We start from the raw sequence: 14,634 nt of genomic DNA, 5'->3' as shown, positions 1-14,634 counted from the left end.
CCCCCCCCATCTCCCCTCCATCACCAACCCTCCCACCCCCCTTCGTCTCCATTGCGCACAAGCACCTCTACTCCCCTCAACCCCCCATGCGTGTGGAAATTCGTGCCCGTGCGGTGCCAGTCTCTTCCTCAAGCCTACTAATTTACTACCCCATGGGCCGAGATAGAAGTTTTAATTTAACAATAGGCCTAGATTCCTGAATGAATGGGCACACACGCATATCTGTACAGTCTAACTTGAGCCAGGCAGGATTTTAGTCACTGATCCACAAGCACACAGAATAAATAAATGCAAGTCTTATGTAAGTGACATTGTTGAGATTACACCATGTATGACCTGAAAACACAAAAAGGTGAATGTGGTCAAATAGAAACTTTATTTACAATAAAGAGGATTTGGGTTAGGGTTAGGGTTAGAGTATTATCAACAAATATTGATAACAATGTTCATTTAACTACATCATTCCTATATGGACCTATAATGAGTCCTGATTCAGCAGTGAGTTTATCTAAGAGACCCAATGACCTCACCTGACTTATTACACCTTGCACCTAATGGTATTCTAGTAATTATCATTTTAGGGACTTTTGTTAAGAGGGTTTATAGACCTTCTTTTGGAGTTCCCCAAGGCTCCATCCGTGGGCCTCTTTTATGTAACTATGATACAGTTCTATTGGGCCAAATTATGCAAAACAATGAATCATACAGACATTGTTATAAAAACTGGAATTTACCTCAGGACCACCAGTTCTATTCTCTCTGCAAGTGCATTGAAAATAATAATGAGTGGATGTATGTCCTTGAGCTAAATACACACAAAACTACAATTATTTTCATAACTGCCTTTAAGGCTGAAACTTATTGCTCCTTTGGCCTCACTCTCTGAATACTAAAAAACAGTTAACAAAGAAAACTGAACAAAACTGAAAATCTGCCCCAATTATGTGGTAGTGGTGTGCTAACTGAAAAGAAAATTGAGGAACACTTCTGCACAAGAGAGCTGAAACAGGTGATTAGACAATATAAGACTTGCCCCAGCTTTGATTACATTCAATTATTAAATGAAAAATTTGATATGTTTTTGGAATTTTCTCATTAACTCTCGTCTTTTTGTCTTTCTTGGGATGCCATTAGCTTAGCTTAGCATAAAGACTGGAAACAGTTCTCTTCAAAATTCATAAATGATGCTTATAAGCACCTCTAAAGTTCACTAATTAACACTTTGTATCCCAGTTGTGTAATCCATGCTCAAACACAAATGTAAAATCAACACATTTTGCTTTGAGAGAGACTTTACAGAGAGCTACGTGCTGTTACTATTTCTTGGTGAACTGTTGCCAGGCACAGTGACCTGCTTGGAGTCTCTGTTGGTTGCTTGGCAACCTCACAGTGAAGACAGGACATTTTGACAAATGTGTTTTTTTCTTCCCAAAACCTCAAATTATACATTTAAATGTGGCTTAAAACTTTTGATGATTTTTATTTTATTTTATGTATATTTTTATTATGTGTACACAAGTTCTGGATCAGGTTATGTTTTCAGAGATTTTTAGAAGCTCTGTGTTTAACTGAACCTTAAGAACTCATTGTTTTTTACACTTAGGCCTACATGTTGACCTATATTGAATTTGTGTCATGTGATGTCATGTTTTGTATTTTTTCAAAATGATTTGCATCATTTACACTGTGAATGTTATGCTGTATTATGTTCAGATATTTTTAATAAATTATGCAAAGCACTTTTGCTACTTTATTTATTCATCACATTTTTTTACACAATTGCAACTGCTAATTTTTATACTTATTTTGGTCCATCTCATTTTTAACTTTCTTTTTAGCATACGTTGGTAATTATGTGAATGTCCGGAACTGTGTATGTGAACATGTTTGATCAGTTTTGTTTTTTAGGCAGTGTACTGAATTTCGGTGTGTATTTTTAGACAAAAACAATAAAGTGATCTTGAATCTTGAGTTTCTGTTGTGTATGAAATGTGCTATAAAAATGAAGCTGCCTTGCCTACCTGTGCTATGTTTAATCAATATGATATGCCTAAAGTATATGAAGAAGTCTGTGAGGGTTTAGTACATTTTTAAACCTTTTAAATTCTTCTTAAACTGTACTATAGGAAAACAGAAGGTCTTTTTCATCAAGGGATTGCAAAGTATGTGTGTGTTTTTTTTGTGTGTGTGTGTGTGTGTGTGTGTGTGAGTTATCTAACAGACCAAATTACTCTCTGCCTCAGCCTCCTCACGCTGTTCCTAAGAGAGCAGCGGCTCTAACAACGTCCCCGGAGGACCCGCAGCTTTGTTGTGCTGTTCGCCTGTTGCTATACAGCCGCTCGGCTCAGCATCAGCAGCCCCGGCATCGCCCGGAGAGCAGAGGGCTACAATCCATTCACATCCCCCCCTCATGCTGGCACAGCGGTGAGCCGAGCCAGTTTGCACACAGCGTAAACATCCAGTAATGACAGGGGAATGAGAGTCAGATACATTGTGGTCAGTGGGTGGATGTGTTTGGTACTTTTTTTTACCCAGACCTGTTGTAGTAGGAATGGAAGTTGTGACTTGCTTGCAGGTGGTCATATTACTCACACTGCAACTAGGCTGACATTTTTACAGGCAGAAAAAAAAAATAGAGGTTGGACTGTCTTTTTTAAGATCACTCGAAGGACATCATCAACCTCTGCAACTGAACATGTGGATTGGGTTGATACACTGTAATAACTCTTCACCTTTTACAAACACGCAGCTTGTTATACATTTATTTCTTATGTCTCTCTTGAAACATGTTGTTCACTATTTCCACATGTAAACACAAGAAAGTCTTCCTGTGAAATTACTGCAGCTTATTTTCTCTATAAGATGTCTACATATTGTGCTTCCTGTTTCAAGAAGCAAGTGTCAGTTTCACAATAATAGTCACTAAAAAATTGAGAGTCTAGGGCTGCTTGTCCATAGGTTGCAGGTACAACTTTGGATAACTGAAAAGTGTAAAGAACAGGAGAGGAATATGTGTTTGCAAGTGGCAGTTTGCATGTTGCACATTCAGTGAAACAGGTGTCTAAATAACTGAGCTCCAGATTTGAGGGGGTTGGGGTTTTTTTTTTCATCAAAGATTTCCAGATAACTCGGTAAAACTGCTTCCTGGAACACATCTGAGTTCACTGAGTTCATGTCGCACGAAAATAACGCTGCAAAAGATTAAGATTACAAAGTCATCTTCACTTAAACAGTTTCAGTTCAATAACAGTATATTTAGGACAATACCTGTGAAAATGTTCCAATATTTAAAACCACCTGTCCAGTATCTCAGGTTCATTTATTTCCATTCATAAAGATAGTATGAGTCACCTGTCAGACAATAGATTAATGCTCGGTAATGCTGCCCGTTGATATGCCTGATGAAAGTCCGAGGGACCAAAATGTTGTTACCATTTTATTTTGAAAAGCAAAAAAACAGTTTTGAGTGTAATCCTCCTGTTTGTCATTATTGTAATTTTTATTTTTATTTCTTAACATTCAGCATCTGTTTTTATGTGCTGTACAGACTGTAAAGCCCTTTGAGGCATATTCATGATTTTGGGTTAAATGAATCAACTTTACTTGACACCAGATAACGCCAGATAGCAGCAATGATTATGCTTAATTTAACTTGATGGTAAAAGTAATCTAATCATGGATAAGGAGCTTGGACATCCTTGGCCGTCTTATGAGTGTAATAAAACATTAGGAGGTGTCTGGATGGACTGAAATACTGGAGAGATAAGTGTCAGGCACTTTTTCATATTCTTGCACTCTGTGGAGGAATATGAAATACTTCTTTCATTTTTCTTCTTCTTGTCTGCTTGCTTCATATCGTTTAAAACAATTTTTTTCAACCAATAGCCTAACATTTACAGCTGGGTATCGTTTAAAAAATTAGGATGCCAGTTGAGTACTTCATTAGATATCCAAAACACATTTTGTGTCTTTTATGCGGTGTAACAGGCGTGTAGTGTAGCCACACTTTAAAGCGTTTAGGTAGCATCTTGATTGCTAAACTGCTAAGTGTGCTAACTCAAATTCACCACGACTTCACCATCACAGATGGGTTGTAGCTTCTGTGGCAGTGGACCAATCACATGTCGCATTAAAATGAAGAATGGTTGCATTGACTGGTTGTGAGCAAGTCCATGCAAAGTCTTATTTTCTAGCTCTGGTTGCAAAAAGGATCGATTACAGGTATTGTTTGATGGGAGACGTTTCGATACCACTTGGTATCGATTTATTTTGGTCGATACCTTAAAGGTATCGTGTTCCAAAACCCAACCCTACTAAGATCTGATGGTTACTGACAAAGACTGTGTATGGTTACAGACGTGTCTGTGATTTCCTTCATGTCTTTATCAGATTAAAAATATAATGATAAAACATCCAGGTACTAATCAGAACAGTCAAACTATAATACCACTATTATTGTTTTTAGTTCAGGGATGCTCAATTATCACTCTGTTGCCAGATGGATTGCTTTTAAATTTACAAAATCATGTGATCATCATCTTCAACTTTATGGAAGTAACAGCTCTGATTTATATGTATGCCACACTTGAGTCTATGAACGTAACTCTAAATCTAAAACCAGACTACTAAGAGTAGCACAGTCGTCTCTCAATGATCCTTCCATCTGACAGTTTTGTTGATGATGGTCAATAAGGCCAGGCTCATCTGTCAGGAAATGAATCTGCTTTTTGCTGTAAAAAATATTAACTCTCACACACACAATCATTCATCAAATCTAACAGTAGAGTCACAGCCACATTCTTTGTCATTCATTGATCATCAGGATTTCTTTTTGGCAGCAAAACTTTATTGTTTTTCCAAAAAAGCCGTTACAACATACATTCACTGGCAGCCATTCAAGGTCTAACCTGCAGTCTAACCTTTTTTATTTCCTCTCCAACAGCAGCAGCAGCACAGAGCTCAATGAATATATAACTAAGTAAAGGAAAATGGATGAACCGTCAAACTACATGGAAGTCATTACAACAAGTGACTATCTTACTGTACATTCTTACATAATGTGTACAAGAAAGTTAGAGAAAATTCACTTCCCTTGTGCCTGTCTGGGTCAGCATGTTCCAACACTATCACATGTTAGAACCAAAATATGATTTAATACGCAGCGTGCCTTTACCACTAACATGGCTATCTGTTGACATGCATCATATCTATAATTATTGTTGGAATGATACACTATCACTTATTTTAAAATGTGTATTTAGCCATATTTTTATGCAAATATGAGTGTGCGTAAAAACATTCAGACAGCTAAAAGTGCATTATTTCAGACACATCTAATGTTTTATTGCACTTATAACATGGCCAAGGCTGAATGTGCTATTAATCAATGGTTAGGTTACTATCGCCATCAAGTTAAATTAAAGCATAATCATTGCTACTACCTGGAGTTAAATGTACTGTACCTTATTTAGTGTTGATTGGGACTATTTGGAGTGTCTTTATACATGCTTTAAATGGGCACCTGCTAGAAAATAAGAAACACGTTTTTACACTTTATTGCACCAATCACTATCACACCTTTGCAGCATTTACGCACCAATTGCCCAGAGCTGATTTAAGGTGCCTATGTGTATGATTTAATAATATGTGACGATGTTGCATAAACAAAAACATATGGTATCATATCATTTTCTCATGGGCCTTAAAGGCCCCCTCTGGAAATATTTTAAGACATAAAAATCCTCTAAGTGGAATGATAATTTGAGTCCAGTATTCCTAAAAATTAAAAAATAAAGTTCCTTTACCTCATTAAAATCCTTAAAAAGATATCTACTCCTTCTCCCTCATTAAAGTCCAGAATCTATGAATATGCAAATCTTGTTCATTACACAACTCTAACTGCTAGGCGCAAGATGTTTCCGACTTCACTGTAAAGGTAACTCATTTTCCACATTTCTCTTAAGTAAGTTACGTACTTGGCAATGATCGGCTCGACTAGTTGTGATGTCACAAATTATGCTTATTGGTCCATGTCTTTAATGCAGACTTAAGATAAGCATGAAGACATTTTTCCACCTTCAGCAGTTGAATGTGGAAACAGACTCTGCACAGTGAAGCTCAGACATTGATTTTCACAGTTTGATGAATTTCCGGATGCTACATGAGTTTGGTGGAGCACATTGACTGCAGCCCTGCGGGAATGCAAGCTGGGCGGATGGGTCAACTCACGGGTTGACCTTAAGAGGATTCAGAAGCTAAGAGGATTCATTCTCAGAGTCAGTGCACATGACATAATATTTAGTAGGTAACATGTAAGTCTTATTATATTCATCACTGGAATTTCTTACAAGACAACAACAAATAAACAGACTTTATTACCGGTGAGAATAAAAGTGAGCTATGGTTCATTATAAATATAGTCTATAAATTCAGTCTTGTACCCCGGCACAACTTGTACATGTGCACGTACGTATAGATTCAGGACTTGCAGTCAGTTAGTTGTGCTTCTGGCTTGATAACTTAAAGTAAAATAGTCCGAAACCTCTAATACTCTTTTGACAATGGGCATTTGAGATCAGAGCAAAGCTTGATAATAAAGAAACACACAATATAAAATCAGTTCTAATTTAAGTGTGTTTAGTCACTATGGGACATTTCCTGGACATTTGGGACATGTTATAAACTTTTTAGACTTTTTTCAGGATACCATGATTCCCATCATCAGTTAGAAGTGCTCATCCACTGAGCAGATATAATGTCATGTTTTTTTATTCAGAAGTTACACTGTAAGCTGCAGTCAGAGACAGGCCATGGAACAGTGTGCCCTAACTCGTTGGGCAACTGGTCGTGTAACTACTTGAGATATGAATAATCTTTTCTTCGAGTTAAGAAATCTACCTGACGACAACTCAATAGATGTTTGCTTTAGAGTGAAAAAAGAGAGAAGCCATGCCAGGGAGAGGGAGAGAGAGAGAGAGAGAGAGAGAGAGAGAGAGAGAGAGAGAGAGAGAGAGAGAGAGCGCGAGAGAGCGAGAGAGAGAGAGTGTGAGAGAGAGAGAGAGAGAGAGAGAGAGAGAGAGAGAGAGAGAGAGAGAGAGAGAGAGAGAGAGAGAGAGAGTGAGAGCGAGAGCGAGAGCGAGAGAGATGTTTTCATTCGACTTTTCTTGGTTAAATGAAGGTTACATAAAATAAGAAATAGGTAACTGAATGGACACATGTCCTGAGCTCTGGTTATATGTGGACATACAGTGTAGTATGGGGCGCTTCTTGTGGTTAATGATCCTCCAGTCTCTTTTTCCAAACCTGGAAGTGAGGTGAGAACGGAAGACAAAACAACGCTGGGCCCCAGCAACGCCTCGGCAGAGTGGCTGTCCCTGGCAACGCCGAGGCGGTCTGTGCCAGTTTTGGGCCACTTCTGTCCCGGGGCTTCTTTGAGCCCAGAAGAATGTCGGGGGGGAAGATTTGGAAACCTTCCCTCAGCTCAGGATGAATGGCTGTCCACCGAACACACTCCCCCCCTCGCTTGCTCTCTCTCTCCCATCCCCTCTAACCTTCCTCCTTCACACACAGAGGACAGGCAGAAAACTGCGACAGGCCGAAGTTTAAGCGTTCACTTCTTCTCTTCATTCCTCTCTCCTCCTGAGAGTCATTACATCCCCCAGGGAAAATGCTGCTACTAAACACCATTACATCATTCCATGCTTAAGGACATTTCCGGTTTGTAGTTTTGACCATCATTCTGGTTATAAGTCTGGTACTAATCACATTGCACTCAGGTATAGTAAGATGGAGCAAAAAAAAAAACCCACACGAGTATTCAGGCAATCACACAGGTATATCAAACAAACACCAAAAATAGCAAAGAAACATTTGACACAAATTATAAAATATCACCCAAACTGTCCATCACAGTTTATAGGAGACTTTCCAGGGATGACTATTGCTGTGTTCCATTTACCTCGGAAGTTGAATGTCTGAGCTGGGAATGACGTCACACCCGAGTTTGAAGTGTTCTAGTTAAAGAAGTCAGAAAACCAGTTCTAGCCAAGTTAGCTATTGATAGCCAATACCAGTTGATAAAAAATGTTCTGTATTTTGCTCATACAAACAGTGCAGCAACATGTCCACAGATAGAAGTTGGACATTGCTGTATGTACAACTCATTTAATGGCACACAAATGAGACAAAACTGCTAATAAACAGGCTATTACTACAAATTTCACACTGTTGGGCTACCATCGTTGATTTTCAAGTCGTGGCTGGTGAGAATCTTCTGACCTTCCGAGTCAGAAATCCGACTTAAGGGGTCATTTCCGTTGAAAATTTTCAACTGGGAACAGGGACATTCTGACTTCCAAGTACAAATGGAACGCACCATATGACCTGTGAGCCGAGACGTACCCGTCCGAAAAGCTGGCACTATCATTAGCGAGCAAATCTGCTAGTTTATGTACTGTAAGACAATCATTGATGGTTTTGCTTACATTAAAGTCTTTGTTTTATTATAGTAGTATTGTGGTTGGGATCGTGCCTATTAACATCCTGTGATTTGCTCATTGAATGGGTCCTTAAATGTAGGTTTCAAAAGCTGACTAACTAGCAGTCGTTCACATTAATACTCATGAAGGGTGTAATAGGTGATATCATTCTTCTGGAGGAACATTGGCTTGTAACAAGTCTGCAGGAGGTTGGTTTACTTTCTCATAATCATAATCCTAGTATTCGAAACTTGAAATATCACTTTGTCAAAAAAGCGCAAAAAGCTAGAAGTAGCACATCAGGATCATTTACACGTTTTCACCCAATGCTATAGTTTTATACATTGTTTTTGTTACCATTTCTCTACTGTATATGTTCAAAGGACAAATAGCTTAGCTAATAATCTGTATCTGAGATAATATGAGTTCAAATAAGTTAAGCAGGGTTGGCAGTTTTTCTCAATAGACATAGTGCATTCCAGGTGAAGTGAAGGAATGCCAGTGAATGTTATCAGTGAATGTTACATTTTTAAAAAAAAAAAGTAAAACACGCTAGCCACTGCTGCTACTTGTCGTTTTTGCAGGGCTTGTTGTAGCTGGTAGGAAAAGTCGGCGCTAAGTGACCTTTCATTTACTGGGATGATTTTTTTCTTGTGAATTTGGTCACGCTGTACAGTTTGCATTGTGAACCTGATGACCTCCAAATGTGGTCTGGACCATCCGTCGCATTCTGATCACAATGCGCTCTGAATGCATTTATTAACATGTATTTTTCCTTACCCAGGTAATGTATCAAGATACTGATTACATTATAATGACAGGTATAAATGGGTTATCTCTGTCATGGGACACTTTCAATCTACTGCAAAAAAGTCACGTAACTGGCACAGACAGACATGAGGAGGCTAATTTTTAATAGCAAAGTGTTGGTTTGTCGCCCATTAAAAGACCTCCATCACCTCTGTTAAGAAAGTCAGGAGAAATAACAGGTGATGAAGAAAACAAAATGTCATTTTCAGTAATCAATTTCTACCAAAAATGTGTCTATTGTAACATTTTTGTTAGTAAATAGTGTTTAATAGTGTTAATTTAGCTACCCCCTTCAGTCACATGACCCTCGCCTTGCAGGTGGTGGTCCTTCAAGATTCTCCCCACAATTTACAGACTGTTATCCTGGTTCAACTTTAAATACTTTTGCATGCATCTGGAGAGTGAGGTGAGGTGAAGAAAGTGAAGAAAACATGACTTCCCAATGTGATGTTGTTGGAAAATAGTTGCAGATAGTAAAATTGCACAGTTATATTGTAAAAACTGTGACCTGTGACACGAGCTCTTGTAATGAATGAGCTGCAACCTTCCAAACGGCTGTACAAACAGTTACACACGACATCCTACCAATGTCAGAGGTGGGAAGATGTGTATGTCAAAAATGTTACTTATTCAGACAGAAATTCTCCAGCAACAAACTCTGGCTGTCAATGGAAAAAAGGCGTTAGAGAGTAACAAACAGTCTCACAGATTAACTGCCTTGTACTCATATGTGTGCTGCTCTGTGTGTGTGCGTATGTGGGGTGGGTGGGTGAAGAATAACCTCCCGCAGGCAGCACATAGCTCACCCATTAAACAAAACAGACATCATCATCACATCATAAAATTAGTTTGTTTTAGGTCAGAGAGAAGCAGGTCCTGCCTTGCCTTAAAGGACCAAACTGTCTTTTTTGGGGTTTTTTGCAAGTTGTCACTACAGATTATGCGTACCTTACAATAATGCCAATCGCGCCTACTGCATATGTGGTGGTGAATTTTCCCTAAATTCAGATCTTGAATGCGGCCTCAGGCTTGGACCCTCCTCTAAACATCCCCTAATCAGGGCTAGATGATTTAAGGCACCTGTCTCCCTTTGTCCTTTCTCTTGCTGCCCTGGACAGAGCTTCCTTGTAGGTCCTTCCTTCTCATGACTCTTTGTCCTACTACGATGGTAAGTGGGGACCCGGACACATTTTATTATTGTGTATGCGTGTGGCAAGTTACCTTTTTGTTTTCTTGCAGGTTGCCACCTGCTGCTGCTGCTTTGTTGCCTGCCCCATGTAGTACAGCTTTAAACGTTCGTCTGTGGTACCAATGTTGTAATTTGAGCGGGCCAACTGGTTTTATTTTGTTTAACCCTGTTTTCAGTTTTTTTTTCTTCTTTGATTTAGTGGAGTTGTGGGCCAGTCTGCTGGGGGAGGCTAGTCACCCTGGGTGATGTTCCTTCACTGCATGCTAAATTTAAGGGCACGCATGTTTCACTCGTTTGCTGTGTGAGTGTTTAGTTTGCTGTGCTGCACTGGTGAGTATGGGTTAGCACCCCTAGCCGTACCACTAGCCACACCCCTGTGTAACCTGCCGTCCCACGTGCTAGTCCCAGTCCCCTTATGTTTTGGTTTTCTTTGAATTTCATATTGGTATCAAAAGATTTTAATTATATTCTTAACTGATTTTGTAATAAACAATCCTTTTACATCTTAACTCAATATTGTGCATTTTAATAATTTCCTTTGTCTTTCAGCTTGTTTTATTCAGTTTTGAATAAATTATCAACTCTTTAAAATTTGGAATCATGTCTGTCCCTCAGTGTGTATCTGCCTGCCTTGTTTAGTGATGAATTAATGTTCTAAGGAAGTCAGTGTTATCGATAATTCCTAGGGTTTAGTTCCCAGGTGGTGTAGTTGTAACATTAATCATTTCCAAACCCTTAGCACTGCCGCACTGCCACACATACAGAGTAGTATTTCAAGGTTCTGCTCTTACACTACAGTACGAGAAAAAAACTTGAAGGAGTTAGATTCAAGTTTCAAACCGTGCCTGAAAATGGCTGCCTAGAATGCAAAAGGCACAACATAAGCCAATAGTGGAAAAAGTACTCACTTTTACTGAAGTAAAAGTACCAATACAGCAAATGTAGTAAAAGGCCTGCTAATGATAAAGTATTATGAGCTTGATGTATTACAGTAAAAGTAGTGGTTTGGTCCCTCTGATATATTATGACAATAGATTATTAATAGTGAAGCGGCATGTTACTGTTGTAGCTGCTGGAGGTGGAGCTAGTTTAAAATACTTTATATAAAGTTAGCTAGTTTAGTCCAGTGGTTCCCAACCTAGTGGTGAGGCCCATACAAAGGGTCAGCAGATAAGTCTGAGGTGTCATGAGATGATTAATGGGAGAGGACCGAAGAAAAAAAGTTCTGATACACAAAATGTGTGTTTGGACTTTTTCTCACGTTTTTTTTGCTGAAATATTGGATCATTTGAACATTTTTTGAAATAAAACCATGTGATTAAACCAAGTTTAGAGGGTGTTTGTTGTATTTTTAAAGCTTGTTATATTAATCATTGTGTCAAATCTTCATCTGAAAAGTAACTAAAGCTATCAAATAAATGTAGTGGAGTAGAAAGTACAATATTTCCCTCTGAAATGTAGTGGAGTGGAAGTATAAAGTAGCATCATATGGAAATACTCAAGTAAAGTACAAGTACCTCAAAATTGTACTCAGTACAGTACTTAAATGTTCCTTTCAACCACTGACATAACCTGAGACAGGCATTAAAAAGTAGCTGGCAGCAATGTAAACATACAAAAACATTACAATGACCCTTTGACAAGATCAATACATGAAGGCTGATGAAAGGGTGGAGGACAACTTTTAGCTACTGGGTGTAACCACTGGGAGTACTGGGTGTATGCTTCTGTGTGATTATACCTTATTTATCTTTGCACATATGTGTTTGTGCATGCATTTTTCATTATTATAATCAAACCAGACAGTAAGCTAAGATTAATCCCTTGTGCAATGTTTCATTTGCACATAAGCCTGGTTTCCTGTTTCAACTCCTGTTCTACATGTTTTTGCAAGAAGTTTTAGGCTGTCAACATGTGATATGTTCATCATGGGTGTATTATTTCACACACTTCATGCATTGTGTTCCAAATATGTACATACATTTACCACCATTATGGAATTATGAATCATTATGAAACATAACAGAATATCTAAAACATTTCATATCTAGAACACATAATTGCACTAGTACAGTATTTTTCCAGCTTAAGTTTGTATTTGATCATTTTGCTTAAAATACTGTACTTTGACTTTACACCCACTCCCATGGACACATGTTCTGATTCATATGACTTTTGGACTTTCCAGCTAAAACAGCATTTGACTGAGCAAATACTCATGTTCAAGCAAATTATGTAACAGGTGGTTTGTAAATCTGGAGTTCATGCACTGATGTGATTCATTCTTTTAAATTCCACCCTGTGTAAAAGATGCTCAGATGACAAGTAGCTGAGACTGCATTTAAGTAACTTATTTCAAAATGAACAGCATAACCTGAGTACCTCAAATGGCATCTCATTTTGGAACGATGCATTTATGTTTTCCACTGGAGACAAAGATACACAAAAGATAAATGTTATAAATGTTTTCTTTGTGGCATGGTGACAGTAATTTACTCTTCCTGTTACCTGGAAAGGTTAAGCGAGTCACTACTTCAGGCAAATAACTGTCCCCCTCTGAGTCTCTCTCTCTGCTGCGTTGCCGGGGCAATTAGTTTGACCGAGTTAATGTGGAAAAAACACAGAGAGGAATACAGTGGCCACAGAGAGCGCTCACATACACGCAGCCAGCCTCACTTGAATGCAATCAACCCATTTTAGACTGGATGATGCCTAGTGTGTGTGTGTGTGTGTGCGCGCACGTGTGTTACCTGTTTGGAACCTTTTCCAGTATAACCACAGACCTTGTTGGGAACAGTACTTCTCATGTCCTAATGAGGTCAAATGTAACTTCTGAGATACCGGTTAAGATTAGGGGTAAGGAGTTTACTGAGGTTAGGTTAAGGTTAAGGTTAGGCATGAATTGGTTATGGTTAGGGGTTATGGTTGGCATTGGGGTTAGATTAGGGTTGGGGTTAGAAAAAAATTGTATGTTGTGTACCAGGGATACAAAGCAGTGTTGTCGTTAGGATTAGGGTTGTCCACAATGAATGGAAGTCAATGCAATGTCCTAACAAGCTAAGCTTAACAAAATTCGATCCTTAGTGGGCAGCAGAAGAAGCCACAGAGAGAAAATGATGGTAGATGTAGAGTGAGCAGTGAATAAGCATTACAGACCTTATCGACCATGACTAAACCTGGCTGATGTGTCCTGAGTGCAGCAATTAAAGCTGCATCACATTAAATGTTCATGAATCATCACTGATGGTCAAGGACCCTTTAGTGCCTATTAACTTACAACTTTTAAGCAGTGCCAGATATATCTCACTGAAATACACATCACATGGCAATAAACAAATCGTACATTTCAAAATAGTGCTTGTCCTATGTACAGCAAAGGGTCAGCAAGTCATGATAGTTTAGCAGTTCTTAGAACAACTTGTTCTTTACTGGGAACCACATGTTGATATGCCAGACATCTGCCAGCTCTAGATGGCCAACATGGCACATTTAATACCAGTGAACTGGCAGCTAGAAATGGCAGCTAGTAGCAGTAATAAATCCAACTGAGCTAGTTAGTTAGCTACAATGACATGTTAGATGTACAGGTAATGAGATCCTGGTGCACAAGAGCAGAGGAGCCCTGTCAATATGGATATTATTAATGCTGTTTATCATCAAAGTACATGAAACACTAGATACACCTTATGTTAGTTCAGAGTCTCATCATGCACCCTCAGTGTACAGGCGATTCTTCATTCATGACAGATGTTTAGTAATATATCAGCTGATGAGGTCTCTGCATACCTGTTTCAATTGATACTGATATGTCTTACTTTAAAAACTGACATCACCTCATGTTGATCTCTTTATTGGCTTATACTGTGGTTTGTTTTCTACCCCCCTCGTGATGGGATTGCTGGAAAACCCTTCTACACTGATAAAACTGTGATAAAAATGAAATGAGTCAACATTATCATTAATATTCAATTTTCAGAAGATACTCATTTAGGTTTTTTTCTCTCTCACCCTATTACAATGTAACTTATCACAAGTTTATATATTTTTTTAAAGCTTAAGACTGTCTCAACCTGTTCAGCTTAAGAAAGTGTGTCATTAGTTTAAAGATAGATATTACACAGACCTGCTTGTGTAATAATATACTATCAATTTGTACTG

Source organism: Scomber scombrus, chromosome 3, assembly GCF_963691925.1.
Source record: "Scomber scombrus chromosome 3, fScoSco1.1, whole genome shotgun sequence".
In the NCBI taxonomy this organism is placed as follows: Eukaryota; Metazoa; Chordata; class Actinopteri; order Scombriformes; family Scombridae; genus Scomber; species Scomber scombrus.
This window is presented reverse-complemented; position numbering follows the sequence as displayed.